Source organism: Herpailurus yagouaroundi, unplaced genomic scaffold (assembly GCF_014898765.1).
Source record: "Herpailurus yagouaroundi ecotype Mexico unplaced genomic scaffold, PumYag 190, whole genome shotgun sequence".
NCBI lineage: Eukaryota > Metazoa > Chordata > Mammalia > Carnivora > Felidae > Herpailurus > Herpailurus yagouaroundi.
This window is the reverse complement of record NW_024412421.1, coordinates 10,672,032-10,698,186: the sequence shown is the minus strand read 5'-3', so window position 1 is coordinate 10,698,186 and position 26,155 is coordinate 10,672,032. Positions and strand designations below refer to the sequence as shown.

Genomic DNA, 26,155 nt, shown 5'->3' with positions numbered 1-26,155 from the left:
GGCCCTGTTTGGTCTTATGTATTAGCACATCAAAGGCTCTGATAAGTCCTGCAAAAAGAAAATCCACAGAGCTTGGTTGGGCTTAGTTTCCCAACCCACCGTGATGGTGTATCCTTTTTAGCATGAGCACCTGTTGTCAACATGAGAAACATGTTGCTCTCAAAAATCTTGACTCCACACACATAAGAAACCTGTCAGCAACCTCCCTTCCAGCCTCCAGCCCTTCCCCTCCCCTCTTAGGCCATTAGCTAGCCTGAGATGGGCTGTGGGAGCCATTCAGGCTGTGATGTTCCCCAGGGCAACTCATCACCATCCTTGACTCTTCCAGGCAAGAGGTCCCCAGGGAGCTGGAGGTGTGTGAGGCCCCATCCCACCTCCCTTAGGCTGGCAGCAGCAGCTCTTGAGGAAAGGGGACACTGCCAGCTCGGTCCCCAGGTTAGCCATTCCATTAAAGTCAGCCACAGCCAGCTGGGCTCTCAGCCTCGCTTCAAGCAGCTGTGACACTTAAAAGGCTGGAATTGAGAGGGAAGGAGGGAGAGAAGGGCAGAGAGGGAGAAAGAAAGAGACAAATGAACATGCCAGAGCTTTTAGAAGCTGAGAATTAAAGCCTCTTATAATTTGAGAATGGATTATAGGGACCTGCCACCTAAAGAAGAGAAGAGATCAGAAGAGTCCCAGATCTGGCCCAGGCTGGGTTTGGGCTCAGGCGCCAGGATTTCCCAAAGGCAGTCCAGGGACCCTGGTGCCAGCTCCGTGCTGCCGGCACGTTGTGCGGCCCCCTGCCAAGTCTCCCCGCCACCCTGTCCCCAGGGAGCAGTTGAGGCTGGACTCTAGGACCCCAGGGCACACACTGTCGGCACCTGCCCAGGGGATGCAGACTCCCGGAGCAGAGTTGGCGGGAGTTAGATGTGCAAGGTCCAGACCTGGCCCCCGGAACTTTCAGCCAGCCTGTCCCCTCTGTGAGCCTCAGTTTCCTCCAGTGTTAAGTGGCTGACTGTGAGCCCTGTCCCTGCCGCCCCCCCCCCCAAAGTCTTCTCTATAGCCCAGGCCCTCAGGATGCTTACAGGGAAGGGCAGGGCTTACCTCCCAGGTGACAGAAAGGAACAAAGAAGATGCTGGGCCCCTCTCCTCCTGGCCAGACTCTCTTCCCTCTCAAACCACAGGCAGACCTCAGTTGTCTGGCTGAAATGTTCCTTCCCCACCTGTGTTCCCACACTGCTCAAGGCCAGGCCTGCGAGGTCAGCACAGCTACCTCCCTGCTCTGGGGGCTACAGGTCAGCTAGGCTGGGCCTGGCAGAAAGCCCATCTTCGGGGTATAGGACCCTCGCATTTCCAAGGCCAGCCACCAACCCTGCCTTTCCTCCCTCTTCCTCCTGTCCCGCTCCTGGCTGAGAGGACAGCGGGACACACAGCCTCCTCCCCCAACAAGGCTGGGGGCCTGGTCAAGGCTGAGGGACCAGCCCCCTCTGGGGAAGGGCAGCGGACGCACAGACCAGGATCGCATCCGGCTCGCTGCTCCCACGGCAGGCGCCACCCAGGACCGTGGGGTCCTCCACCCCCATTCGCACACCTCAAGGGCGGTGTGCCCGCCACCTCCCGTAACAAAGGCAACATGAATTAGGTTCTTTGGAAACGCAAGATTTGATTCTAAGCTCTTTACCCAAAGTAACCCTCATCCTCCCCCAAACCTTAAGAGACAAGTACCATTACGCTCATTTGACAAATAAGGAAACTGAGACCTATAGCCAGCGAGTGGTGGAGACGAGATGCTGCTCCCAGGACCTGGCTCCAGAAGGGATGCTCTTGTTCCTGCAGCCCATTTCCCCTTGACCTTACCTGACTGCTAGAAAAGTCTTCTTTAAAACTCACAGAAGAGATGCTCCAAAATGTGTTTCCTTGGGGTTAGCTGAACACCCTTCCCCTGAGGGTCCAGGGGACCCCCATGCCCATCACAGCGCATGGCTCCTGCCAGCCCAGCCAGGGACACAGCCTCCCAACACCTCTCAGAGGCTTATCTTTAATCATTGGGGGTGGAGCCCAGAGAGTGACCGAGGGGAGGGTTGTGGGGCCCTTACTCTCAACCATTCCTCCCTGTTCCTGAGCCACTCTTGCTGACGAATCCCTCTTAGCGTAGCATCTGTGACTCTCCCAGGGTCCCTGGTGCCACCTAGCTCCACCCCCACCCCACCCATCAGCTATAGGTGGTGGGGAGAAAGGGGAGATGGGGAAGAGGGATGGAGGGAGAGAAGAAAGAGAGGGGGAAGGGAAGGAGGAGGAGAGGAGCAGGGGAGGGGGAGGTAAAGGAGGGGAGGGAGAAGAAGGAAAAGGGAAGGGGAGGGGGAGGAGAAGGAAGCAGGACCAGGAGTGAGAGGGATGGAGGGAAGACAGGAGGAGGGGAAGAACCGTACCTGGAACTCCGCCTTTGTGGCACCGAGTGGACTGCAAGTGCATGAAGAGCGCGAACGCGAGAGCAAAGGGTTGGCCTCCCTTGCGGACTGCTGCCTGCCGGGGAGGTGGCTCAGTCTCCGTGAGGAGGATTTCCAAGCAGAGCCACCCCAGCCCCTGCCCCCTCCCTGGAGCTTCAAACAAAGCGGGCAGCCAGGGAAGACGGGCTGCAAGCCCCAGCCACCAGCCCGGGAGAAGGGGCGCAGGTGACAGCAGCCCCTGGCAACCGTTTCCCTGGCAACTGTTGGCAGCTGCAGGAAGGCAACTACGTCACTCCCCGGCTCCGACCCAGCACAGCACAAGCCCCCTAACTTGTCTGGTACCCAAGTCTCCAGACTCAGATGCGGCTCTGGGTCCAGCACGGAGAGCTGGCGGGAGGAGGTTATAGAGAGCACTGGAGGCCACCTGCCTAAGTTTGTCAGCACTGACTTTAAACCACATCCTTTTAGGACCCGGTGGGGGCTACTCTTGTCACCCAAGATGCTTACTGTCAGCTGCATTTGCCCCTGGGGGTTGCCAGTCTGTGGCCTTGACCTCATCCCAAGCTGCACACCCCTCTAGCCTCCCCCACCAACCATTGGCTGTCAGAAGTACAGAATGTGTACCTACTTCCCTAGAAGAGTCTTAGGGGGGCACCTGCTCCAGGAAGCCTTCCTAAGTTGCCAGACCCCACCAGGAATCTTCCTTCTGAGTTATCCTTAGGCCTGGGGAGCTTCCCCCTGGCTTTCTTTCAGAGAGTTTTCTGAGGGCCAGGAGTGGGTCAGACTCTCCTTTCTGTGATCCAGAGTAAGTACCAGTGTGGGGAGGGAAGAGAACAGAGGCAAAGCTTCCGAAACCCCTTCTATGTGCCAGATACTACGCCAGGCATTTTGGAGATCGATTTCTACCACTCTCCGAGGTCAGCCCTGTTGAAGCTCTTACAGATGGGGAAGCAGAGGCTCAGGGAAGTGAGGTGGCCAGGTCAAAGCCGCCCAGCTGGCAAAGGAGGGGTGTGGGACTCAAACCAAGATCTCCTCTGAGACATGGAGACATCAAGACCAAATGTCCCTCTGATGCTTGACTAATCCTGCCCCCCATCCAGTGGACATCTGAACTTAATTTGATCACCTCCAGTGATAGGGAGCTCACCTCCTCCCAAGAGGGCACATCACGGTGACCTCTAAAAAGTCCTCCATAGCCAGTGAGTCAAAGAGGAAAGGACATCAAAGGCACGGGTGGCCTCCACGTGCCAGACAGGCCAGGGAAGGGAACCAGGGACAGACGTCTCGGCTGGAGTTTTGGCTCCAGAGCAGCGGCAGATCAGAGACAGGGTGGCGCTGTTCAGGGGGCTAAGGGGCTAGGGTCGCAGCCAAGCAGCTATAAACACTTTCCCAGAACAAGTGGGGAACCCCCTTGGCAATCGCACGCAAAGGGGACGGAGGGGCTTTGCGGTGGTTTCTGGCAGAGGCCATGGGAAAGGCAGCAGGGCTTGGGGCCAGGGGGATGGAGTGCCCATGCACCCTCGCACCTCCTCCCCCACCCATGGACCAGAGCCAGGAGGCAGCTATTGTCTTGCCGCTGGCCCAGAGCTGTGTCCCATTCAGGCACTATTTTTGGCCCCGGGAGGAAGAGGAAAAGAAAGCAAAGAAAGGAGCTGCTGTTCTCAGTGGAACCTTCGCCCGGAAAGGATTCTAGAGCCTGCTGGGCCAGAGAAGGGAGTCACTGTTGGATCAGAAGATTCTGTGCTTAAAAAGAGTTGGCAGGGGGCTGCAGTTCAGGGGAGCCAGGGGAGGACACAGATGGGGCCCCCCCTGGCCTTTTACACACACTTGGTGCTCACTAACTGCAGCGACAAGCGGGGAAACAGAGGCAAAACATCCCAGGTCCCACCGAAAGTCTCCAAGCACTTGCGATGACAAAAATACCTACAATAGCTCATAGGCCATTGCCGCCCTGAGCCAAGTCTCTGCCAAAGACACTGACAATGGTCTTGACACTGACGACCAGAGTGGAGGTGTGTGGGACAAAAAATGAGGCTCCTTTTACAAATCAGGCAGCTGAGGCTCAGGGAGCAGCATGGCTGCCAAAATAAGCTAGTGACCCCACACCACTCTCTCTCCACCTTAATGCCACCCACTCCCTGCTGAGTTCACCAACTGGCAGCACACTAGCCTTCTTTCTAGCCTCAGACACACCTCAGGGCCTTTGCATGTGCTTTCCCCGAAGCATAGCACATTCTTTCCTGGACCCATTCTCTGACTGGTGTCTTCTCTTCTCAGTCCTTACTTCAAATATCTCCTCCCCCAAGAAGCCATCCATGATTACCCAACGAAAATTATCCTCCCTGTCATCACTCTCTTCCGTGTCGCCTTATCTTCTTAACTTTACAGCACTCAACACTGTCAGATGATCCTCCAATTAGCTTACTTGGTCTCCATTTCTCAACATTTACCCTGCCTTGTCTGTCTGGCTCACCACCTGTAGCTCCCGCCCTAGCAGGAGTCTGGCCCCCAGTAGACGCTCAATGACTACTCGTTAAATACACGAATGAATGACCAGAGCTGGGATTCTAACCGGGTCAGGCAGGCTCCAAGCCTCTTGCCAATAGGAGCCAATTCCTGATGCTACAGATTTGAGCCAAAAGTGCCACTTGCGGCAGGGGGTTCCAGTACTGAGCCATCCCGACTCCCCAGCGTCTGACTGGTCAGGGGCATACGTACCTCTGCCAAGTGCTTGGCCAGAGAGGAACTCTCAAGACTGCACAGCTCGAGAATAGGGATGGGACCTGAAACTCCAGCCCAGCATTTCCTTCAATACACGGCTGCCTGGTAAAGGCTCTGAAAAGTCCTACAATGCAGAAGCTTGCAAGATCAAGCCTTTTCTAAATCATTGGGACCAAAAAAGACTTTCAAAGTTGCTAGATTAGATGATGTCTGAGATGCCACCTAAATTTGTGATCACTGAACCTTGGGTTTTCTCTTGACACAAAGGCAAAGTTATTAACATCAGGCCCCTTGACCACTTACTCCTCTGGCCCAGGGCTAAGAGGGGGCCCAGGGAGGAATTTGCCAGTGAAGGTGGGTCCCATTCCCACTTCTGCAAATGCTTAACTTCCATCTGGACTCCTGTGGGCTCCCCAAGGTGGAGCAGGGATGGGAAACAGCACATGTCTGTGGCCACGGAGGACCCTGGGGTCTAGGAACCTGGGGGTGGGCATATCCCAAGGGCCAGCACGCAGAGACTCACAAGGCTGCTGGGGCAGGGAAGGGAACGACGTGGGTGCACAAACCATATGAACTGCACCTGACTTCCATAATGCACATGCCCACTCTAGGAGGGGACACTATTAGGCCCATTTTACAGCTAAGGAAACTGAGGCTCGGAGAGAAGAAGTCGCTTGCCTGGGGTTACACAGCTGGCAAGACTGGACTCCAATCCAGCTCTATACACTCCCTTAGCTGCACTGTCCCCATTGCTCCCTGTGGCCCCCCAGGCCCCAGTCCTGGCATCTCCAGGACGTGGAGAGGAAGCGTCAGCCACTCTAGGGAGGTGGATATGCAGGTCTACAAGGCTGTGCTACATCCAAAACTTCACAGCCTGGGAACAGGGGCCAGGCCCCCTCCTGCCCACACCCATGGGGTCTGCAAACACTCCTACCCTCCCTGGATGGCAGTTACTGTGGCTTCCAGCTCTGTGAAAGAGGGAACCCAAGTTGGGGAGCCGAGGCAGGACTCCCAGGCGTGCTGACACCTGCTGCAGAGTCTCCGTGGGAAAGCACCGGCCGTCCTCCCAGCCACAGCTAGTGACGGGTACTGCGCCTCGGCCCGGTGCCCCCTTTGCCAGGCCAGGCACCAGGACCTGGGCATCCTTGGCTCCCAGCCCAGGAGCTGGAGAGCAGACCCTGTCCATCTGGTCTGGGGTGTGTGCATAGGCGGCAGGGCCCAGGAGGCTGTGGCAGGCTCAGCCACAGACATACGATAAATACAGCTTTGAGGAAAGTGCGTGAGGACTCCTTCTGGCCCTGCCTGCTGCCCTCAGCTCTCTCGCGAGGCTCTGTCACATGCAAGTGTGTGGGAGGGGCTAGAACCGCAGAGTTGGGAACACCCGTACCCAGGCACAGGTCCATGGGATAGGGAGAGCAAGGGACAGCATCAGCTCCCTGATGATTGGGGGGGGGGGGTTCCCCCTTTCTGATCCCTCCATCACAGCCTCCTGTCTCAGTTGGTCCCTGAGCCCCGATGCCCTCACACCCGGTGCACCTTCACCTGGCGTGCTGGATGATTAGGCAGACAATGGGAGTGTCCCAAAGATGCCACTGGATGGGTGCTAACGGTGGAAGTCTGGACACAGTGACAGGCAAGGCTGTGGAGGCACCACCCGCCCACAAACACCATCTGATACCATTAGGATGACCAGTGGGCTGGCTGCTCAGGGACCTAATGCCTGGGGAGAATGTGGGAATTGGGTGCCTCTCCCGCCCATGGCCAGAAAAGCTCTGGGCTGGAAGGAGCCGTGAAGAACCTCACACTCTGCTCAAGCTCCCTCTACACTTCCCTGCCAAACTTAAACACTTGCAGGGACGGGGAGCTCACTACCGCAAATGGGTGCAGCCATCTGTGGTGCTGTGGGAAACAGCCCAGCCCTGTGCTCAGGCCCCCACTGCCACTGACTGGCCAGGGAACTTGACACCTGCTTCCTCATCTGTGAAGTGTGGATAAAGATTCAAATCTCCAAGGGCCAGCAGCACCCAGGACTGAACGAGGGTCTTTGTAGGCAGTGCAACTGTATGTCCTAGGTAGGAGTGGGGGTGGTTATGAGTCTCTCCGGGGTTTGGCGCATGCCCAGATGGTGACACAGCCAGTGGAGCACTGGGCAGAGGGCGCCAGGCCAAACGTGACTCAGTTGCTCCAGTCGGCCCCTGGGGCTCACCCCTCCCTCACATTTGTCACCATGAAGACAGGTGGGTCTGGGCAGTTGTGCCCCCTGCCACAGTGTCAGAGACCCAAGGTACTAACCACAGAGCCCTCCCTGAGAGCCATACTTGGCCAGGGACCCAGAGGGGGTCAGCCACCCAGTGCAGGCAAGGGGCCAAGAGGCCAAGGGAACTCAGACCAGCGGAGAAGTAACCACAGAGTGCTGCCCTAGGAAACCCGCCCAGCTTGAACTCGGGCCTCCCGTACAGGCCCAGCACAGTGGCCAAGCGGGTCAGTCCCTGGGCCACAGAGAAGAGCAGGAGGGAGCCCCATTCTTGAAGAATGCATGCCAGCAGATCAAGACCCCCCTAGATGGGGGCGTCCAAGGCCCCACGGGCTCTCTGGTGCCTGGCGACTTTCCCAATGATGTCATGGGGGCACAGGGCTAATGCTCCAGGATGAACTCACTGTTGCTTCCTAAGGTCTTGGTGGTGGCCCGGAACAGTGGCAACGACAAGATCGCTAATGGCGTGCCAGGCACTACACTCAGCACCTAAAATTTAGTGGCTCACTTAACCTTCTCAAGGTGCCATTACCATCCTCATTTTTTTTTTTAACGTTTATTTATTTTTGAGACAGAGAGAGACAGAGCATGAACGGGGGAGGGTCAGAGAGAGAGGGAGACACTGAATCCGAAACAGGCTCCAGGCTCTGAGCTGTCAGCACAGAGCCCGACGCGGGGCTCGAACTCACGGACTGTGAGATCATGACCTGAGCCGAAGTCGGACGCTTAACCGACTGAGCCACCCAGGAGCCCCTGCCATCCTCATTTTTAAGATGGGGCAAACAAGGCACAGAGAGACTAATACACCTGCCCAAGTTCACACAGTTGATGGAGCTGGGACAAAGCCAGACAGCCCCAGGGCCACCATGCTGCTTCTCTTGGGGAACAGCTGAACTGGATGACGGAGGAGCAAAGGTCTGGGACAACTGGACGTGGGGGTCTACTGTCTGTGGGGCCCTACGTGTTTAGCCGTCTCAGCTAATCCCCACAGGGTCCCCTAGAGATACCAGGTACCTTCATCCCCATTTTATAGCCTGAGTAATGAGGCTTTGAGAGACAGAGCTTCCCGCTCCAGGTCACTTTTCAAGGATTGGAACCTAGTTCTAACTTGGCCACCATGTGACCCTGAAGACAAAACCTTCAGCCCAGGTTTAGGGAAGGCCTCTCAAAGCTACACAATGTGCTTTGGACACACTTTGCCCCCATCGGCTGCCCCAAATTCCAGCAACCACCCGGCCAGGGGGTGGCACTCTCCTCTCCACGTATAGCGAGGACACTGAGGTCCAGGGAGGTTGTACCCTTGGGCCCCTGTAGCCCTCTGCTCTCCCCCCTGGGCCTTGAAAGCCAAGGCCAGGGCTTCTGGGAGGGGGAAGGCAGAGGCCTGAGGACAGGGCAGAGACCTGAGAGGTCTTCTCTCTCGTCTCTCATTGCTGTCATTGTCGTGCTCATCTCCAGAGTTAGTTTAAGTGGCCCTGAGCCTGGGGAGCCAGCCTGGAGTCATTAGCTGCGAACCGCCAGCCTCTTTCAGGGAGCTGGAGCTGGGCTGGCTTCCAGACAGCGAGGCCCCCGCCCCGGGCCGCCTCCCTGTAATGCAGAGCCCTGTCCTCCGATGCCCAGAGGCCCCGCCGGCTTCTCTGGGGCTACGCTTTTATCTCTGCCTGCCTGCAACTGCCAAGCACGCGCAGACTGTCTGAGCCCGAGCCTGCAGCCGCTCAAGAGCCCGGTGCCCACGCCACTGACCTCCACACCACAGCACAAGTCAGGCAGGAGGAGGAAGGGGTAGGTTCTGCCAGAGCCCAGGCGGCCCTGGCTCTCCCCAGGGGGGAGGCAGGATGAAGCACCCAATCCTCCCCTTCCCCCCCTACTGCTGCCGGTTGTTACAAGTTGTCTCCGGGCCTCAGTGCACCCATCTGCCCTCCGTGGAGATCATATGACAAAGATGAACGTTTATACGGGCCAGGCGCTATGCTAGACGCTTTACTGCATTAACTCCTTAACGTTCACAACTGCCCCCCCAACATACACACTATGGCTATCCGCTTTTTCCAGGTAAGGCAACCGGGGCAGACACCCCAGTTCACACAACCAGAGGGGAACGAAGCCAGGATTCTCCCCAGGTAAACCAGCCTTGCTGTCTCTGTGGGTCCTGACACCCTAGCGGACCGTGGGCTCGGCAGTGGCAGGGATGGGGTTTGAGACAGGGGCACGTGCCCTCTAGCACCCAGCGCGGAGCCCGGTCTGGTCGAGGAGCCCCCTCCTGACTGAGGGGCCAGGAGAGCACAGTGGACAAGATCTCACACTCTGCAGCCCCAAAGACCAGCACTTACTCATGGGTAAGCCTCCTGTGCCTCAGGGTCCTCGCCTCTCAAGCAGGCACACCAGGGGCACGTGCCTCACAGGAACGAAGGGTGTGCAAAGTGCGGAGCCCAGGGCCCAGCGGGGTCTGAGGCCGGGAAGGGCCAGGATGTTCCGGCCCCGGCCAAACCACTGGGATCCAGGGAGAGTTGGGAGGTTAAGGGACCCGGGCAGGTGCCTCAACCCACCTGTGCCCGGGCAGGCTGGCACCCGGCAGGGGTCACATACTGGTGTCCCAAACTCCTGCCACACCCTCAGCCCTGCTCCCCAGAAGCCCGGGCCTGACCCCAGAATCTGCAGGGCTCCGCAAGGGCCTCGAGGAACTCCTGGTGAGGCATGCCGACCGGCAGAGGGTAAGCCTGGAGAGGCAGAGGCCCAGCCAGCCCCTCCCCGCTGTTCGAGGGACCCCTCTGTGCCAGCCCTGCCCCACTTCCCACTCGCCATCTGCCTGGTCCCTGGGCGCCTGCGTCCCTGATGATGTGCTCACGTGATGCCCCATCTGCCATGAATCAGAAGGCAGGGTCCACAGGGCCTCCCCGAGGACAGGACTGCGGGTGCCAGGCCCGCTCGGGCTCTGGTTCAGGGGGAGGGGTGGCACTGGGCTTCGGGGCTGTGTGGCCACATTTTCCCATCTCCCCACCTGCACCCCGGACACCCCCACTGCCTCCTCCAAGCCCTGCCTCAGAGCCCTGCCCCGACTCTTCCTCCCTGACGTGTAGAAGCCCACCTGTGCCTGTATCCCCCAAAGGGGCACTGCCCCCAGCACCTACCACCCAGCACTTACCACCCACACCCACACCCACACACGGCTCTTGCTGAGGATGAAGCAGCCTGTGGCCCGGCTCAGCTGGAGCACGGTCCACGTGGCCCCTTCATGGCTGTGCCTGCCCCCCTCACCCCTCCCGTCTTTGTCCTGCCCTGCCCTGCTAGGAAGGCGATCCCCGCAGCACAGAGACCCCACCACCGCTCTGCTGCCTCTTTCACCTGCTGTCCCTTCAGCTGAGCGGCCACCTCCCCCTCTGTCCCCACAGCCATGAAGCTGCCTTTCAAGCAAGAGCCCTGAGCCCTACAGCCTGGGCTTCAGGCAGCCAGGCCACGGCGCATCATAGCCCTGCCCTCCCCATCCTGTCGGGGTCACAGCCAGAGCACCCAGCCCCCACCCAGCACCCATCTGACCTGGCTGTTGGCTGCTGTGCTGCTCAAGTCATCCTGCCATCCCTCCTCCGCAGAGCAGATCGAGACCTGCCAGCCTGGTCCTGCAGGCCCCATAAAGTGACCCGTGCCAGGTCTCCAGTGCCATCATCTGCCCCATTTCCAGCCTCGCATCATTCCGAGCCCTTCTCTATGCAACTGCCTCTGCCCGAAATGCCCCGCGCCCCACCCTCCCAGAGGCACACCATTCCTCTCCACCACTCTCCAAGCCCAGCCGGGTCCTCCCAGCCCAGAAAGTTCTCTCCCCTTCTTGGCAACATTTTGACACTCCTCCGCCTCAGGTCCTAGCTATCTTGTTTGTCTGTGTCCCTGACAAGATGGGGTGTCACGGCCAGGCTGACCAGCCCCTGCCCAGCGGCCCAGGGCCCTGAAGCCAGCAGCAAGAGTGTGCACAGGCCGCCCGGCACAGCGTCTCCCTCACAGGCTGGGCCTGGGGTGGTATCTTTCACAAGCCGACACTCTCGGAGCCAAGCCCCAGGACCACTGGAGGCAGGGCATCTATCATCATGCCTACGCACCCATTTAGCAGCTGAGACAACTGAGGCCCAAAGAGAGAGGCAAGGCAAGGTGCTATGACTGAGGTGGACCCGTATCTCAGGTCCCCGGGGTCCCCACAGCAAAGGGGGATTAAGTCCGGCCTCAAAACGAGTCCAACCTCTAGATGTTGGCAGAGAAGGTCCCCTAGGACCCTGGCCTGGGCTGGGGAACCAACTCAGCAGTTAGCGGCTCTCACTGCCAGGAGATGCTTCTTCCCACTCAGTCTCCAACCCCAAGAAAGCACCTCCGCCCTCAGGGTACCCACAGTGAGGGGGCAGGGGCCCTGGCGTTGGGCCTGGGCCACCAATGGGTTCTAAGACACCTTGTTTATCTCATTCACTGCCCCCACCCCCAGGATATCATACACACAGCAGGCACTCAATAAATGTTCAGGTGAATAACTTCTTTGGCCTTCTGGAGCTGCAAAGCCTGTTCTTACCCACCCGCCTAGGCCAGGCCGGGACTGCTCCAGGCAGGATGGGCATTGGGGGGTACGGCGAGAGGTGCCCATCTCAGTATATGCCCCCCAACCCTCCTCAGTAAAATGAGCACCAGTTCCTCCTGTGGGGCCACCAGAGACCTCAGCTCGGCACCGCAGGAAGGAGGCTGGTTGGGGAAGAGGGAAGAACAGGATCCAGCAGATCCCCCAGGGCGGGCGCTGCGGTAGCACCTGGAGAGAAAGCCCTATCAGTTCCACACAGATGGGGGCACCGGGGTCTGGAGGTTAGTGGGCAGGGGGCTCCAGCCTCAGCTTCCACTTCCCCATGTATCTGCCCCTAGTTCTCAGGACCCTCTCTCACCCCCCACGTTCAGACCCCATGGCCGGGACTACCTCCTCCAGAAAGTGGCCTGTGTGGTGAAGAGCCAGACTGTCCCTGGCTCACTTGGGGACCCGGGACCCAGCCCTGGACATCTGTGAGCAAAACTGTCCACGAGGGTCCTGTCCTCCCTCGGACTGGACCCCGGTTCTTTATCCCCGGACTTGGTACCTGACGTTGGGTAAGCCACCTGAGAGCCTTAGCTCTCCCATCTGTGCAGTGGGAGCAGGAATGGGGAGTTGTCTCACAGCCCAGAGAGCAGACCCCAGCTTGCTGGGTCCTGTGACGATACCACTCTGAGCCTCAGTTTCTCTAGTTAACAAAGGACTGGCGGCTCTGAGAGATTCCATCCTGTGGGGCCCCGTTCCCTTCTCAGACACCTCCCCGTCCGTCTACCCCCAACACTGGAGACCCCGCACAGCAGCGTTCATCCGGGCTGGCTGCCCCCAAGAGGCCTCCCCCTACCATCTGCCGCACACCTCCCTCCTCCCTCCTGCTGTCACACCCTTGATCTGGTACCTGGTGCCGGAGGAAGGTCCTGTGTGGGACCAGGCAGCTGGAACGCCTTTCAAGTCCCACTTCAGAGGCTTAGCCCCCCAGCCAGGGTCAGGCTGCCCCCAGTGGGCAGGCTGGTGAGTGTGGGAGGCACCCAGCTCCTCTCTTGCAGCAGAGCAAGGCGGGCAGGCAGCTGCGGAGGCAGGCGAGGCGGTGAGGCTGCGACTGTTTGTGGGGGGACGGCCCCCTCCTGCCCCAGTCGGGCTCCTCCCTCTTCCCTAGCTTGGCTGGGATGACGGGACCATACGTGAGTCACGGATTTCTCAGAGGGGGCAGGGCTGAGAGAGCTCAGGCGGTGACCCTGGGGGATGCCCGTGACTCAGCGCTGGGCAAGGGGGCACCTCAGCCTCACCACCCACCGATCCTGGCAGACAGGTGCCAGGCTTCGCAGACAGACAGCCCCGCCTGGGGATAACTCTGCCTCCCTGCCCTCCATCTGTCGCTTCCCCAGGGCTCTTCTCCCCAAAGTTCCCGCAGAGAGGCTAGGGTTGCCATGGTGACAGTCCACTCAGATGCTGCCCACCGCACTCCCCCGCCCCCCGGCCCCGCCTCAGGCCCAGGCGACAACTGCCCCTTCCTGAAGGAGAGTCCAGCCTCCTTAGCAGCAGACAGGAGCCGGCGCTGACCGGCAGAGCGGAAGGCACTGGGGGAGGGGGGGTGTCAAGTGGCTTGGCATGTGGCCACCCAGGCCACGCACAACTGACCACCTGACCTTGAGACTTCCTTGAGCCTCAGTCCTCACAGCAAAGGGACTCATCTCGATGCTTCCCGGGTTCCAACATTCTAAGACTCCCGTTCTAGATTCTGAGACCCCAGGGGCTTCCGGAAAGGTCCCTGTTAGTACATCTGCTGGGCCAAAGGGGAAACTGAGGCCCGGGTGAAGAATCACTCCTGCTGGCTCCAAAAGCTCAAGGGGAGAAACCGGGATTGGGGCTGATGCCTACATTCCCTTCTGGCCACTGGCCTCTGTCAGCAGCTCCCTCCCACGGCTAAGGTTAATAGCCACCCTAGGAGTCAGGAAGCTTCGGATGGCTCATGGCCCGCCCTGCGCCCCGTGGAGCAGGGACTCCCTGTCGTCTCTCATCCCCACACGACTCCCAAGTCAAAGGTGCTGTAAGAATTTCACAACATAATGAGGGTAAGTGGTGACAGCAATAATAATAACAGTAATAATAATGATTACATTTACTGACCACTTACTACATTCCAGAATCTTGCCTCACACCACACCATCACCATAGCACCACAGGACAGTGGCGAGGAGGAAAACACATTGCTCAGGCCAGTGCCCGGCACTTGATGAGCCCTCAGTAAATATTTGCCGTGAATGTGGCGACGACAAAGGGAGAGCACAAGGCTGAGAAATGCAGCTCAGAGAAGGGAATTAACTTGCCCAAGGCCATAGAGCTGGGAAGTGGCAGAGTGGGGATGCAGACCCGGGAGGTCTGGCTGCACATGGCTCTCCTGACCACTCATGAATCCAGCCTCCCCAGACCTCTGGCGTGGGGCCTGGGCACAGCAGGTGCTCAGGGCACCGTAGGCCCCTTCTCTTGTGCGGGGATCTGCATTCGCAAAGAGAGACCTGAAAAAGTCACGTGATATAGCACGAATGGAAGTTTTTTAGGCAATCCAGGAGGCCGGGGATCTGCTGCGGGGGAAATGCAGCCCTCACTTGCCTGCATAGATCCTGCTGCAGGGAGGAGAAAGGCAATAAAGCTCATGGTGGGGTGCAGGGAGGCCCTGAGGTCAGAGCTTCCAGTGAGCAGCGCTTTGCTCTCCAAGTGATCAGCCCCCTGGCGGCCTGTGGCGGATGCCCAGGGCAGGCGGGCACTGTAGGCGCTTGCTCATTGCTGGGCCTGGAGGGGCAGTTCACACTTGGCGGGACGAGGTGGGGGGGAGGGGGGAGGGGGCAGGAAACAACAGAGAAGAAAAGTGGGTTATCCAGGAAAGGATGTGGGGTCCCTGACATGCAGTGTTCCTGAGCAAGTTACCACCTCTAAGCCTCAGGGTCTCCAAGGTCTGTCCTTCAGGGTCAGGCCACTGGTACCTGGGGCAGCCTCAGCTGTTCCCCGGGGGCCATGCTGGCAAGGAAGCAGGCCCTCCCGAGACACACACACACACACACACACACACACACACACACACACACCACAGAGGGTGCTGACCAGCGGGACGTGGGTGGAGTGTTGGGGGCGCCACTCTCTCCGCATGAGGCAGGGGCACCCTAAGCTGGACATCTGAGCGAGGGACTCAGAAGCCAGGAGCCAGCTGCCACTCTGGCCACATAGGAAAGGCCTATGTGGTGGGCCGGCCAGGGTAGCAGAGAGCTTGCCAAAGCTCTGTCTGCCCTGTCACCACCGGGCTTCTCAGAGACCTACTACGTGCTGGGCACTGTGCCAGCCTCCAGAGCAGGGATGGGCAGCAGGCCCACCCAGCCCTGAGTCTGGCTCACATCAGGGTGATGTTGGGAGTTCGTTACTGGTATCGCAGAGCTCCCAGCCTCAAAAATGAGCAACCAAGTAAATTATTATTAGTTACAATAGTACCTATTATTAGTACTAATAACAGGACTGCTAATAGGTACTGTGTCCATAAGACTCACTGTGTAAGATGCTCTGTTCTATGTGGATCATTCTCATTTCATCCCCCCCAATACCTGTGGGCTGGGTGCCACTGGTATTTTAGAGACGCAGAGTAATTCCGCGAGGAAAAGCCTGGTTTGGACTCTAAGGATTTACACCGGCAGTGTGGACAGAGGGCAGGTCCGGTGGGGCGTGGAGAACATGGAGGCAGAGGGAGGTGTTGGGGGGACACTTTGATCCAAGAAACCAGAACCAGGGCTAGGACCCTTACCCCACACACATGAAGACAGAGGGAGAGAAGAGATGTTAGGAACTGCCTTGAAGATTGGGCGGGTGCTGGATGGGGTACAGAGCTGGCAGGCAGGGAAGAGGCTGCCCTTGGATACGGCAGAATGGGGGTGCCCCCGTGACATGTGGGGGAGCCTTCCAACAGGCCCCTGGAAACACATCGCTGGGGCTCAGGGGCTCAGGGCTGGGATCCCCTAAGCTCAGAGAAGGTCACGTGCATTACTGACTGGTGACAGAGGCCAGAGGAGGGGGAGGGAGTGCCAGAAGGTGAAGGTACAAAAGGGTCTTCATTTTGAGGGATGGAGGAGAGGCTGGAAGCCCGGGCTCTGGGCTCAGGCCAACTAGCTTCTCCTCCCGGCTCCACCAGCTGGGTGACTCAGGCACCGTCTCTCCAGCCATCCACCTTCTCCCCTATAGAGTGGAGACAATGCTGATAATAATTAACAAGGCCACATGCATAAAGCAACACAGCCCAGGCACGAATGAGCACCCCCGATGTGTTTGCAAGGGCTTGACTGTCCAGAGCAGGCTGAACATGAAACAGACACAGGGCTGCGACCACGCGCGGCCCCCAGGACAGGGATAAGCCGACCGAGCTCCACGGAGCCCACTGTGACAGAGCCGGGAGGAGAGGCTCTACCCTTCTCCATCTCTCAGCCCCCAGCCAGGGCCATGTGAGTGAGCCTTAAAGACGGTGAAGAGCTGTGCCCACCTGTGGGAAGGGTCACGGGCAACCATCACCTGCATGGCATGGGTTTTTATTGGACAAGAGCACTTGCAGCCCAGGCTTCTCCCTTTGCAAGCTGAGTGGCCTCATCAAGCTTTGAGCACCACGCCTGACCGTAGTAGGTGCTTGATAAATAATGGCCAATGTCGTTGCGGTTATCATAAGGTCAACACAAATGCCAAAGGCCTGGCCCTCCACAGTTTGTGAAGTCCGCTCATGTCCAGCATCTCCTCTACAAAACAGTGGTGATTGTTCCCATTTAACAGAGATGGAAACTGAGGCTCAAAAAGAGAACCTTCCCGAAGCCTCACAGAACATCAGCAGCAGAGCCAAGACTTGAACCTGGGGTCCTGGGATCCAGACCATGTGCTTTGTGGCCAGTACTCCCAGACACCTCCCTGTTCATTCCCGTGGGAAAGCCTCCTGGCCACAGGCGCGGGGGCAGCTGTAGCCCCATGATAACACCATCTCCCGTCACACCCGCCCCAGGGCCCGGCAGGGATGGCATTGCCCATGTGACTCAGCCGCCCTCACAAAGGGAGCTGTGTGCCCTGTGCCTTAGGCCTGCCTCCCCCACCCGTGCTCATCCCCTGGCTGGAGGAGGAACAGGGAGTCCGACATATCCAAGACTTGGGGAGAGCAAGGGGCACTGTAGCCCATTAAAATGTGACAAATCTAATAGAGATTCAAGCCCAGGCTTGGGATGTAAGAGGTCGGTGCCAGCTTCCAGAGGGAAGGCAAGGCCAGGCACACAGGAGGGTAGAGACCGCCCAGGTTCCACGCCTGTTGTTCTGAGACCTTATTTGGAGCTCCAAGAACAGACTCAACCCAGCTGGCTCCCTTGGGGGTGGAGCTGAGGCACCTGCCCACATTTACCTGCATCGGATTTCAAAAGCTCTGGAGCTTGTGGTCAGGGAAAAGCCACTCCCTGATTGCCAGCAGGGCTCCTGAGTCTACACCTGTCCCCAGCACGCTCTTTTTCCACCAGAAGGCTTGAGACGCAGAACCCACGCACCCCTACTGAGCACGGTGTGCCAGACAAGTGACTTGAGTTTTCCTCCCACAACTCTAACAAGGAGGCCTTGCCCCATGTGCTAAGGAGGAGACTGAGGCTCAGAGGGGAAAGGGAGCCAGCCCAAGGTCACACAGGATTTGAGCCAGGATCTAACTTCAAGGCCTGAAACTCCTCCAGTCCCTCCTTCCTGGTTCCAGTAGCATCTTGACCTCATGCGATCAAGAAGTGGCCTTGGGCCCAGCACAGACAGGCAGGCAGGCAGACAGCCCCCCACCCCCACGGTCACCCTGTTCCTGTCCTGCCGGGAGGGGACCGCTACAGAAGGCAAATGCTTACAGAGTGCAGGCTGGCTGGGCATCCAGGGACCACCCCTGCTGACCTTGCCAGGAGGCAAGCACACCTAGGTGCCCAGCGGCCTGAGACAGAAGGTAGACAGAGCTGCCACCCCCTCTTCCCAGGCATGACGGAATGTCTGACCTCAGCCCAGCCTCCAGTCGCAGTTGGCAAGAGGGTTGGATCCAGCCAGAACAGGCCTGGAAGGTCATTCTGGCCACACTCCCGCCTCTCAGCCTTCAGAAGCCCCTGAGCCCAGGGCAAGGATGGGCCCACCGAAGATGGACCCCAAGCTCTCTCCCCACCCCACTTCCATGCCCGGCCAGCCCAGACCACGCTTGCCATGGGAAACAGGTGCAGGGACAGGCACGTAGAGGCCTGGATTCCTCAAGGGAGGCCCTAGCCATCTGTAAACATCAGCCCCCACCCCTTTGTAGCTCCGGAGATTGGAGCTAGGTGGGCTGGGTGGCGCCTTCCCACTTGGCCTCCGGAGCCAGCAGTACAGCCCCTCCTCAGAGTGACCGCTGGGAGGGACCGCTCTTCCCCTTGGAACCCCGGGTGCCCTGCTCAGGCCTGGGGGAGACCCAGCGACTGGGAGGCTCCAAACTGCCCCTCGCTCCACCTGGACGCCTCCCAGCACGGTCCCAGAGTCCTTCAAATAGCACAGCACGAAACCCAACGCCAAATTGTTCCCCTCTGAGCTTTCTGTGCCTCAGTGTCCCCGGGTGTAAAATGGGGACACCAGGCCTTCTCACAGCAATAACAGGTGTTGTCACTACCCCAGGCTCTCTTTTAAAGACAACTTCCCTCAATGGGGTGAGGGGTAGTACCCGGAAGAGACTTCTAACTCCTCCTCCTCCCTGTTCAGACGGGAGGGCTGGGACAGGCCACCAGCTGATGTCTCCACGGCTGCGCCCCTTCTGTCAGCAACCCCCTGGGCCCTGGCCTGTGAGGTTTGGGCGGCAGCTGCTTGGACACCCAAGACTTAAGCCAGAGGCCTCTGGTCCAGCAGTGAGGCGTTGTAGCTCCCGGGCCAAGGGAGGCAAATGCGGCCCGGAGAGGTCTGGCGAGTACCCATCAGGTGGCACAGCAGTGTACAAAGAGGCAACATTTGCTTTGTCTTGACGATGACTACGTGCCATCTCACTTGACTGCCATAGGGTCCCCAGGGCCCGGGATCTCGCCTTTGCACGGGGCTGTGCAACGGTGCTGGCTGCAGGAGGCCCACCTGGAGAGTCCACAGGAGGGGGCCGCAGTTTCCTCACCCGGGAATCCGGCTTGCACGGCTTCTCTTTCAGTAAAACAAGGAGCCGGGGTTGGACATGTTTTGTGGACAGCCCACAGAGCGCCCCGCAGTGCCTCCTGAGAGCACCGCCTTCTGCACATGCCTCCTTCCCAGCAGCCAGGCAGCTGCCGGGGTCCCCCCCTAAGTGCGGGGGCGCAGCTGGCTCAGGGGGCATAATGGAGCACAAATGACAGCCACTCACTAGTGAGGGCTGGCTAATTAACAGAGGGATCGTGGGGGGCCCGTTTTGCCGCCCACACACCACAAGGGAGCCGAGTGGGTAGGAGCAGAGCTGGCCAGGAGCCAGGCTCCTCCCATCTGCAGCCACCCACTTCTTGTCTGGCTGATGTGTGGGGCTGGGAGACCGGGAAGGCTGCGGGGTGGGGGCACGGGGTGGGGGGGACCTGCTCCACTCTGTTTTCAGACCGTGGCCCTTGCCCAGCCCACTTGCCCAGCCCCTCTTTGGGTGCAGAAACCACCCAGAGAAGGAAAGCCTGGCCCTAGAGGCACAGCGGGGCCGGGGCCTTGCCTCCACGGCGGCTCTCCTGTCCCCGTGTATCCTCAGCCACCATATAGGGGTCTCATCGCAGAGGCCTGAGGGGTCCGGAGAGAGGCAAAGAATCCTGGGCATGGGCCCGGTCCCCTCCACTCAGCTGACCAGGGCGAGGCTGCCTTTCTCTTCCTTGTCAAAAGTCACATAACCTGGGCCAGCCTGCTCCCAAACCGGTTTCCCCTGGGATCCCAGGAGGAAACAGGCTGTGGGTGGCTGGAAGCAGGCAGAGGCCCTGGGTGCAGCCTCCTGCCTCCCCACATAAGCATTAGGGCTCCAGCCTCACCTTGGACCTCAACCTCATGTAGTCGCCCCGCCAGCTTCCCTGTGCCAAAATGACCACCACGCCTGCCCAGCAAAGGTTGGCCTCAGGACAGCCAGGGCCTCCGAGTCAACCCAGGACCCTGCGCAGACCAAGGGCCAGGCCTCCCACATGTCCTCAGGGCATTGAACTAGACCTGAGAGCCTGCCGAGGTCAAGCAGGCCAGGCTGGGAGTCAAACTCTGCTGAATTTTCCTGTTCCGTCCTCCACCATAAACAGCCAACAGCAGCTTCTTACCTCTGAGTCTGGGCACACCAGGCGCCAATGGCCGGACTCTGCCTCCTCCCCTTCCACCTTCTCCTAGGGCTCACGGGCACCCAGCGGGAGCCTGTCTGGGCAAGCTGTCCCAGGTAAGGCCCCGCCTGCCTGTCTTGCCATTTCCGGTTGGCTGCCACCTCCCTCTGTCATTCCTGGATTTCCCGGCAGGCGCTGACCTGGCCCCACTGGGTGCTGAGCGCCCTCGCCCCTGGCCTCAGCCTTCCGTGGGTTTTCAGCACTTCTACTGAACGCGTGGGCTGCTGGCCCACCCATGGCCCCCGGAAGAGCCTGGGGGAGTCACCTCTGGGGGATACTGCCCCATCATATGTAATTACCACCTCTGTGAGTTCCCTCCTGCCTCCTTCCTGAGCTCAGGCTCCACCTGACGCCTGGGCCCAGGCTCACCTGCCTATAATAAAAACAAGTCAGCAGACCGAAGCTGGCTGGAGGCTGGAGGTGAGGGGGTGCGGTGGGAGGATGGGGAATGGGGTACACAGTCTCTACTCTCAGAACATCCAGCCTCCTGCAGGACACAAAGCAGGAACTGAGTCAGACAAAAGGTGGGGGCAGGGATGGGAGCTTCTTCCTAAGGAGTGGGGGGCAGCTGCTCCAGGTACCCACGGGGGTACAGAGGCAAGTGGTCCAGGCAGGCTCTGCCCCACCTAAGAGGCTCCCATGGGGGCCCTGGGAACACCCCTCCCAGCCTCCTCCTGGACCACTCGCCCCTAGGCCTGCCTGGCCAGCCCCAGCCCCAGCCCCACCCTTTGGCCTCACCTCAGACCTCCAGTCTTTTCAAGGTTCTTACAGCCAGGACCCCGTGGCTGGGCTCTAACACTTGTCCAGACCTGGCTCCACCCCAGGAACCCCTTTCCCCAGGTGACTTCTGATTCCAGCCCCCACCTCCGGTATCCTGAGTATCGAGACCTGAGCCATCACCTCTTCCAGGAAGCCACCAAGGCATCAACTCACTCAACAAAGCCTGTATGCTGTGCCGCTGTGGACTGCCCTGTGCCCTGGGAAACTTCCCTCGCCTCTCCCCTCCTCTCTATCTGTGTGCCCTGCCAGGTCACCAAACCCGAGCCCCGGCACAGGCCCAGATGCAGAGAAATTCTGAGTGACTGGTGGATGACAGAGGAAGTGTGGGAAGACGGAATGGCTGATGAGCAGGTGGGAAAGCGGACAGGTGGATGGACTCAGCCATGCATTTAGCGAGTGCTTATTGAGGACCTGTTGCATGCTGGGCACTGTTCTGGGCTCTGGGGATACATCAGTGAACAAAATGCAAAAATCTCTGCCCTCTTAGAGCTGGAGGGGGAGATAAAGAATTAATTAATAAGCAAAGAAATGTGAAATATATCCAGTGGTAAGAACTATGGAGCAAAGTAAAGCAAGTGGAGGGGAAAGAGATGGAAGAGAAGGCTTGGTTTCACCTCCCTCTGAGCACGGGCTGAACATGGCAAGGGAGGCCGACTGCACAATGTCTGGAGGGACAGCACATGCAAAGGTCCGGTGGTGGGTGGGCACTTGGTGTACCTAAGGAACAAGGAGGAGGTGGGCAGAGCTGAATGAAAGAAGCAAGGTAGACATGAGAGGAGGGAGGTGAAAGAAAGCCGGATAGACAGATGGACAGAAAGGGAATGGGGTGGAGCCAGGTCTGGACAAGTGTTAGAGAACTCCAGTCCCAAGGGTTAGGCCCTATTGGCCACAGCTCAGACCCACTGGAGTTCCTCAGATCACCCCCTCACCTCTCTTCCCTGGGCAAATTTCCAGCTGCTGTACCGCCTCTGCTCTGCCCATGGGCACACATGCATGCCTGCTTTGCTCAGCAGGAAGCTGCGGGCCCCCGCCACCCCCATGGGCTGAGCACAGATGAGGGGACACTAGAGAGACAAACAGGCCTGCAGGAAGACGGCCTGACTCTCAAAGCCCCAGGATTTCCCCAGGGCCCTGAACGCTGTACCCACAGCCCCAGAGATGCCACCCACCCTGATAAGGACACCAGGGGAGTCCCAGTGACTCCTTGTATACCCGTTGGTGACTCCCCTACTCCCAACACCCAAGCTCCACACCCGCACCCTACTCTGCCCTCAGGCCCCCTGACAACGATGCAATTGCCAAGCCCGACCAAGACAGATGGGGCTGGGACTGGAGCCTTGGGTTCCACCCTCATTGGCTGGCGCACTGGGTAGTTGCTTCACCTTCTCTGTGCCTTAGGTCATCTATTAAATGAGAACACATGCCTTTGCCCTGCTTGCCTTCTGGAGGAAAAGGGATGGGGTCAGCAACGTGCCCTGCCAGAGGACGTATCTGAGGAGTATGTGTGGGGCTGGGGCTTGGTCTCAGGGACTGCCCCACCCCCATCCAGGACTCCTCCTCACTCCACCCTATGAGATAGGACCCACTTTTTACTGCAGGTTTTACAAGTAAAGGTGAGGGGTAGGGGCTGGGAAGTGTTAAGTAACACATGTGAGGTCATACCCAGGAGGTCCGATCCAGGACTGGGACCCTTCATCTGTCCCTGGGTCAGCCCAGCCTCCCTTTGCTCCCCCGCCCCAGCCCTGCTCAGTGGGGAGCCTCAGGCAGCACAGACTCCTTCTTTATCTGGGCATGTGGGAAGTGTGGAGGGGCATGAAGGGCTCCCCAGCTCTGACATCTCATGCTCTAGGAGGACCACAGGCTTAGCCTCCACACTCCCTGTGAGAGCTAATGCTGCCCACAAAATCAGGAAGTGAGCTCTCCATCTCTGGGGGGAACCAACGAGGTGCTCAGCTGGGGCATCACAGAGAATACACCCGCCACATCCCTGGGGAAGACTACATGGTCTCTAAACTCACTTTCCACTCACAGGTTAATTCACATGGGCCATTTTTACTACTTCGTGTGTTTGCTCACTCAACTGATAACGACCAGGTGCCAGCACCTTACGTTTTGGGACACACAAGGCCCACAGGGCAGGCGACATAGCGGCGACTGGGTGAGGGGCTCTGAGTGGGCTGCCCGGGTGCTGGGGCCAGCTTCACTTGCCAGTCACGTTACCTCCCGTAGCCTTGCTTTGCTTGTCTGCAAAATGGGATGACAGACAGAGTATCTGTCCACGAAGTTGTTGAGAGGAGTAAATGGGAAAATGTTAAAGTGCTTCCAACGGCGGCTGGCATGCAGATTTAAATTCCAGACTTTTTTTTTTTCTTTTGAGAGAGAGCCAGGGAGGAACAGACAGAGTGAGAGAGAATCCCAAGCAGGCTCTGCACTGTCAGTGCAGAACCCCCACACAGGGCTCGAGTTCAGGGACCGTGAGATCATGACCTGAGCCGAGATCAAGAGGCTGACACTTAACCGACTGAGACACCCAGGTGCCCCTAAGCTCCGGACCTTTTTATTTTTTTATTTTTTTATTTTATTTTTTATTTTTTTTTTTTTGAAATTTTTCAACATTTATTTATTTTTGGGACAGAGAGAGACAGAGCATGAACGGGGAAGGGGCAGAGAGAGAGGGAGACACAGAATCGGAAACAGGCTCCAGGCTCTGAGCCATCAGCCCAGAGCCTGACGCGGGGCTCGAACTCACGGACCGTGAGATCGTGACCTGGCTGAAGTCGGACGCTTAACCGACTGCGCCACCCAGGCGCCCCCGGACCTTTTTAAAGCCCCTTCTGGTCCTCGCTGTGGCCCCTCTGTTGAGTGGAGTTGGCCTCTGCTCCTCCCATTAGAATGAGAGCAACACTTACCTCCATGTTGGCCACATCCGAAAGAAGGTGATCTCCAGAGCCAGATGTGAGGGTACAGGCCCACAGCTCTTTAGCCCCGCCAGCCTCACTGTGCTGGGTGGGCTCCCGCTCTTGAGAAGGGAAGTGGAGAGACAGCCAAGGGCGTTCTCCTGCTGCCCTCTGATGAGTTCGTTCTCCACCGCCTGCATCATTTTAGTCACTCCCACCTTCTAGGTGCCTCTACCTGATCGCCCATCTGCACCCCGTTCTGGAGATCAGCTCTGGGGCTGCTACCCACCGGCCGTATGCGGCAGAGCAGGTCAGGGCCCTCCTCTGAGCCTCGGTGTTCCCCATCTGTGAAATGGGAAGAATAAAAGGACCCATCCTGCAGTGTTTTCAAATGAATGACATGAGGAGCCAGGGCAGAAACCATCTGAAATGTACTATGCCAGCCAAGACTCATTTCACTGTCCCAGCAACTCAGGGGAGTGTCCGCCCCCACTTCACAGGTGAGGGGACTGAGAGCAACCCAAAGAGTCAGCGCAATGGCCTCAGGCCACATCCTTGGCTTCCGTGACATGTGGGAGCCATCCTCGTGCAGGTCTGCCCCGTGCCAAACTGAGTCGGCTCTACCAGGGTTGGTAGTGGGGCAAATGAGTCACCTCCTCCTGGGGCATTTTCAGACAGGCCCCCCCATGTCTCCTCAGAGTCAGCCTTCATTGTGTACAAACCAAACACAGGAAATGGGTACAAAGGAAATGTCAAGGCCGTGGGGGCAGGGAGGCTGCGGGCTGAGAACAGGGCACCTCGTGCTGGGTCTATCTCTGTGAGAAGCATCAAGAGCATCTCATCCAGCCCCAGGGTAGAACTGACTTGCCCATGGGTCTCTCCCTGAGACCTGGTGTCCCTCCTCTCTCCAGACCTCCCACCCCCATCTCTGCCTAGAGAAATTTCACTTACCTCCTTGTATGGCCCATTTCAAATGTCCTCTCTTCCAGGAAGCCCTCTTGGAGTTATCCCATCCTTTCCTACAGGAAGTCAGCCTCTGAGTCTCTGAACCTTGGAAGTCTTGCACTTTACCTGCAAGAACACTAACACCCAACTCTCTTGAGCGCCTCCGTGCATGCCAGGCTCTTTCCTAAAACTGAATGGATTCACTCATTGAATCCCCATCGCCATCTTATGAAGGAGGTACTGTTATTACAGAACAGAGACTGAGGCCCAAAGGGCTTTAGTAACGCATCGTAGAGCACATCACTAATGAGTGCCAGAGCCAGGGTTTGAACCCACATCTCTGTTGGAGTGTGACGTATCTGTGTCATCCAGCCCCTCAGTAAATGTATTTGAATCATTCACTCGGCAAACTTTTTCCAAGGTCTCATTAAGTGCCAGGCCTCATGCTGGTTTTGTGGACAGGAGATGGATACCACCTCTGCCTTCATAGAGCTTATATTACAGTGTGATGGAATGAGGGATAAAAAAAAAAATCAATGAAGTCATTAATTAAGCAAGTAATTCAAGATGTCTGAAGACACATAATGACATATAATGCAAGGACAACAAAGAAACCAAACCAAAAACCAAAGGACAAAGCTGGCATGCAACAGGGAACCTGCTTTAGCCAGGTAATCATGGAAGTCTTCTTGGAGTGGGTGACATTTGATGGATAAAGAGCAGCCAGCCTTGGAAAGGTTGGGGCCTGGGGCACAGAGTGGGCCTGGGGCATAAGGAACAGCATATGCAAAGGCATGGAGAGGGGAATGAGCTCAGAGAGTTGGGGAAAGAGGCAGCTGCTAAGTGTGGCTGCAGCAGGGGGGCAGGAGAGATGGGGCCAAAGAGCAGGACCGTGAAGACAATGATGGAGGTGCAATCTTCGTCCCCAAGAAGGGGGATGCCATGGGCGGGTTTAAACAGGAGTAAAGGGGGGCGCCTGGGTGGCGCAGTCGGTTAAGCGTCCGACTTCAGCCAGGTCACGATCTCGCGGTCCGTGAGTTCGAGCCCCGCGTTAGGCTCTGGGCTGATGGCTCGGAGCCTGGAGCCTGTTTCCGAGTCTGTGTCTCCCTCTCTCTCTGCCCCTCCCCCGTTCATGCTCTGTCTCTCTCTGTCCCAAAAATAAATTAAAAAAACGTTGAAAAAAAAAATTTAAACAGGAGTAAAGGGATCAACACACATTTCAAGGGAGAGTAGCTGAAGGACTAGACTCTGCCCTGATT

At 58.2% G+C, this 26,155-nt stretch overlaps 1 protein-coding gene across 8 annotated transcripts in view; it reads right to left on the bottom strand.

Annotated features, from left to right (window-relative positions):
- Positions 1-20,331, bottom strand: part of ADGRG1 (adhesion G protein-coupled receptor G1) — a 39,322-nt gene extending 18,991 nt beyond the window's left edge. The window contains exon 1 of one of the 8 annotated variants that reach the window (XM_040498125.1): positions 20,218-20,331. The gene's annotated coding sequence lies outside the window, so the exon portion shown is untranslated. Of the gene's footprint in view, positions 1-1,083; positions 1,107-1,836; positions 1,965-2,408; positions 2,519-10,932; positions 11,107-12,842; positions 13,289-20,217 lie in introns of those variants that run through there. The other 7 variants (XM_040498124.1, XM_040498130.1, XM_040498128.1 and 4 more) reach the window with 7 other exon arrangements.
- Between the last annotated feature and the right edge of the window lie 5,824 nt (positions 20,332-26,155).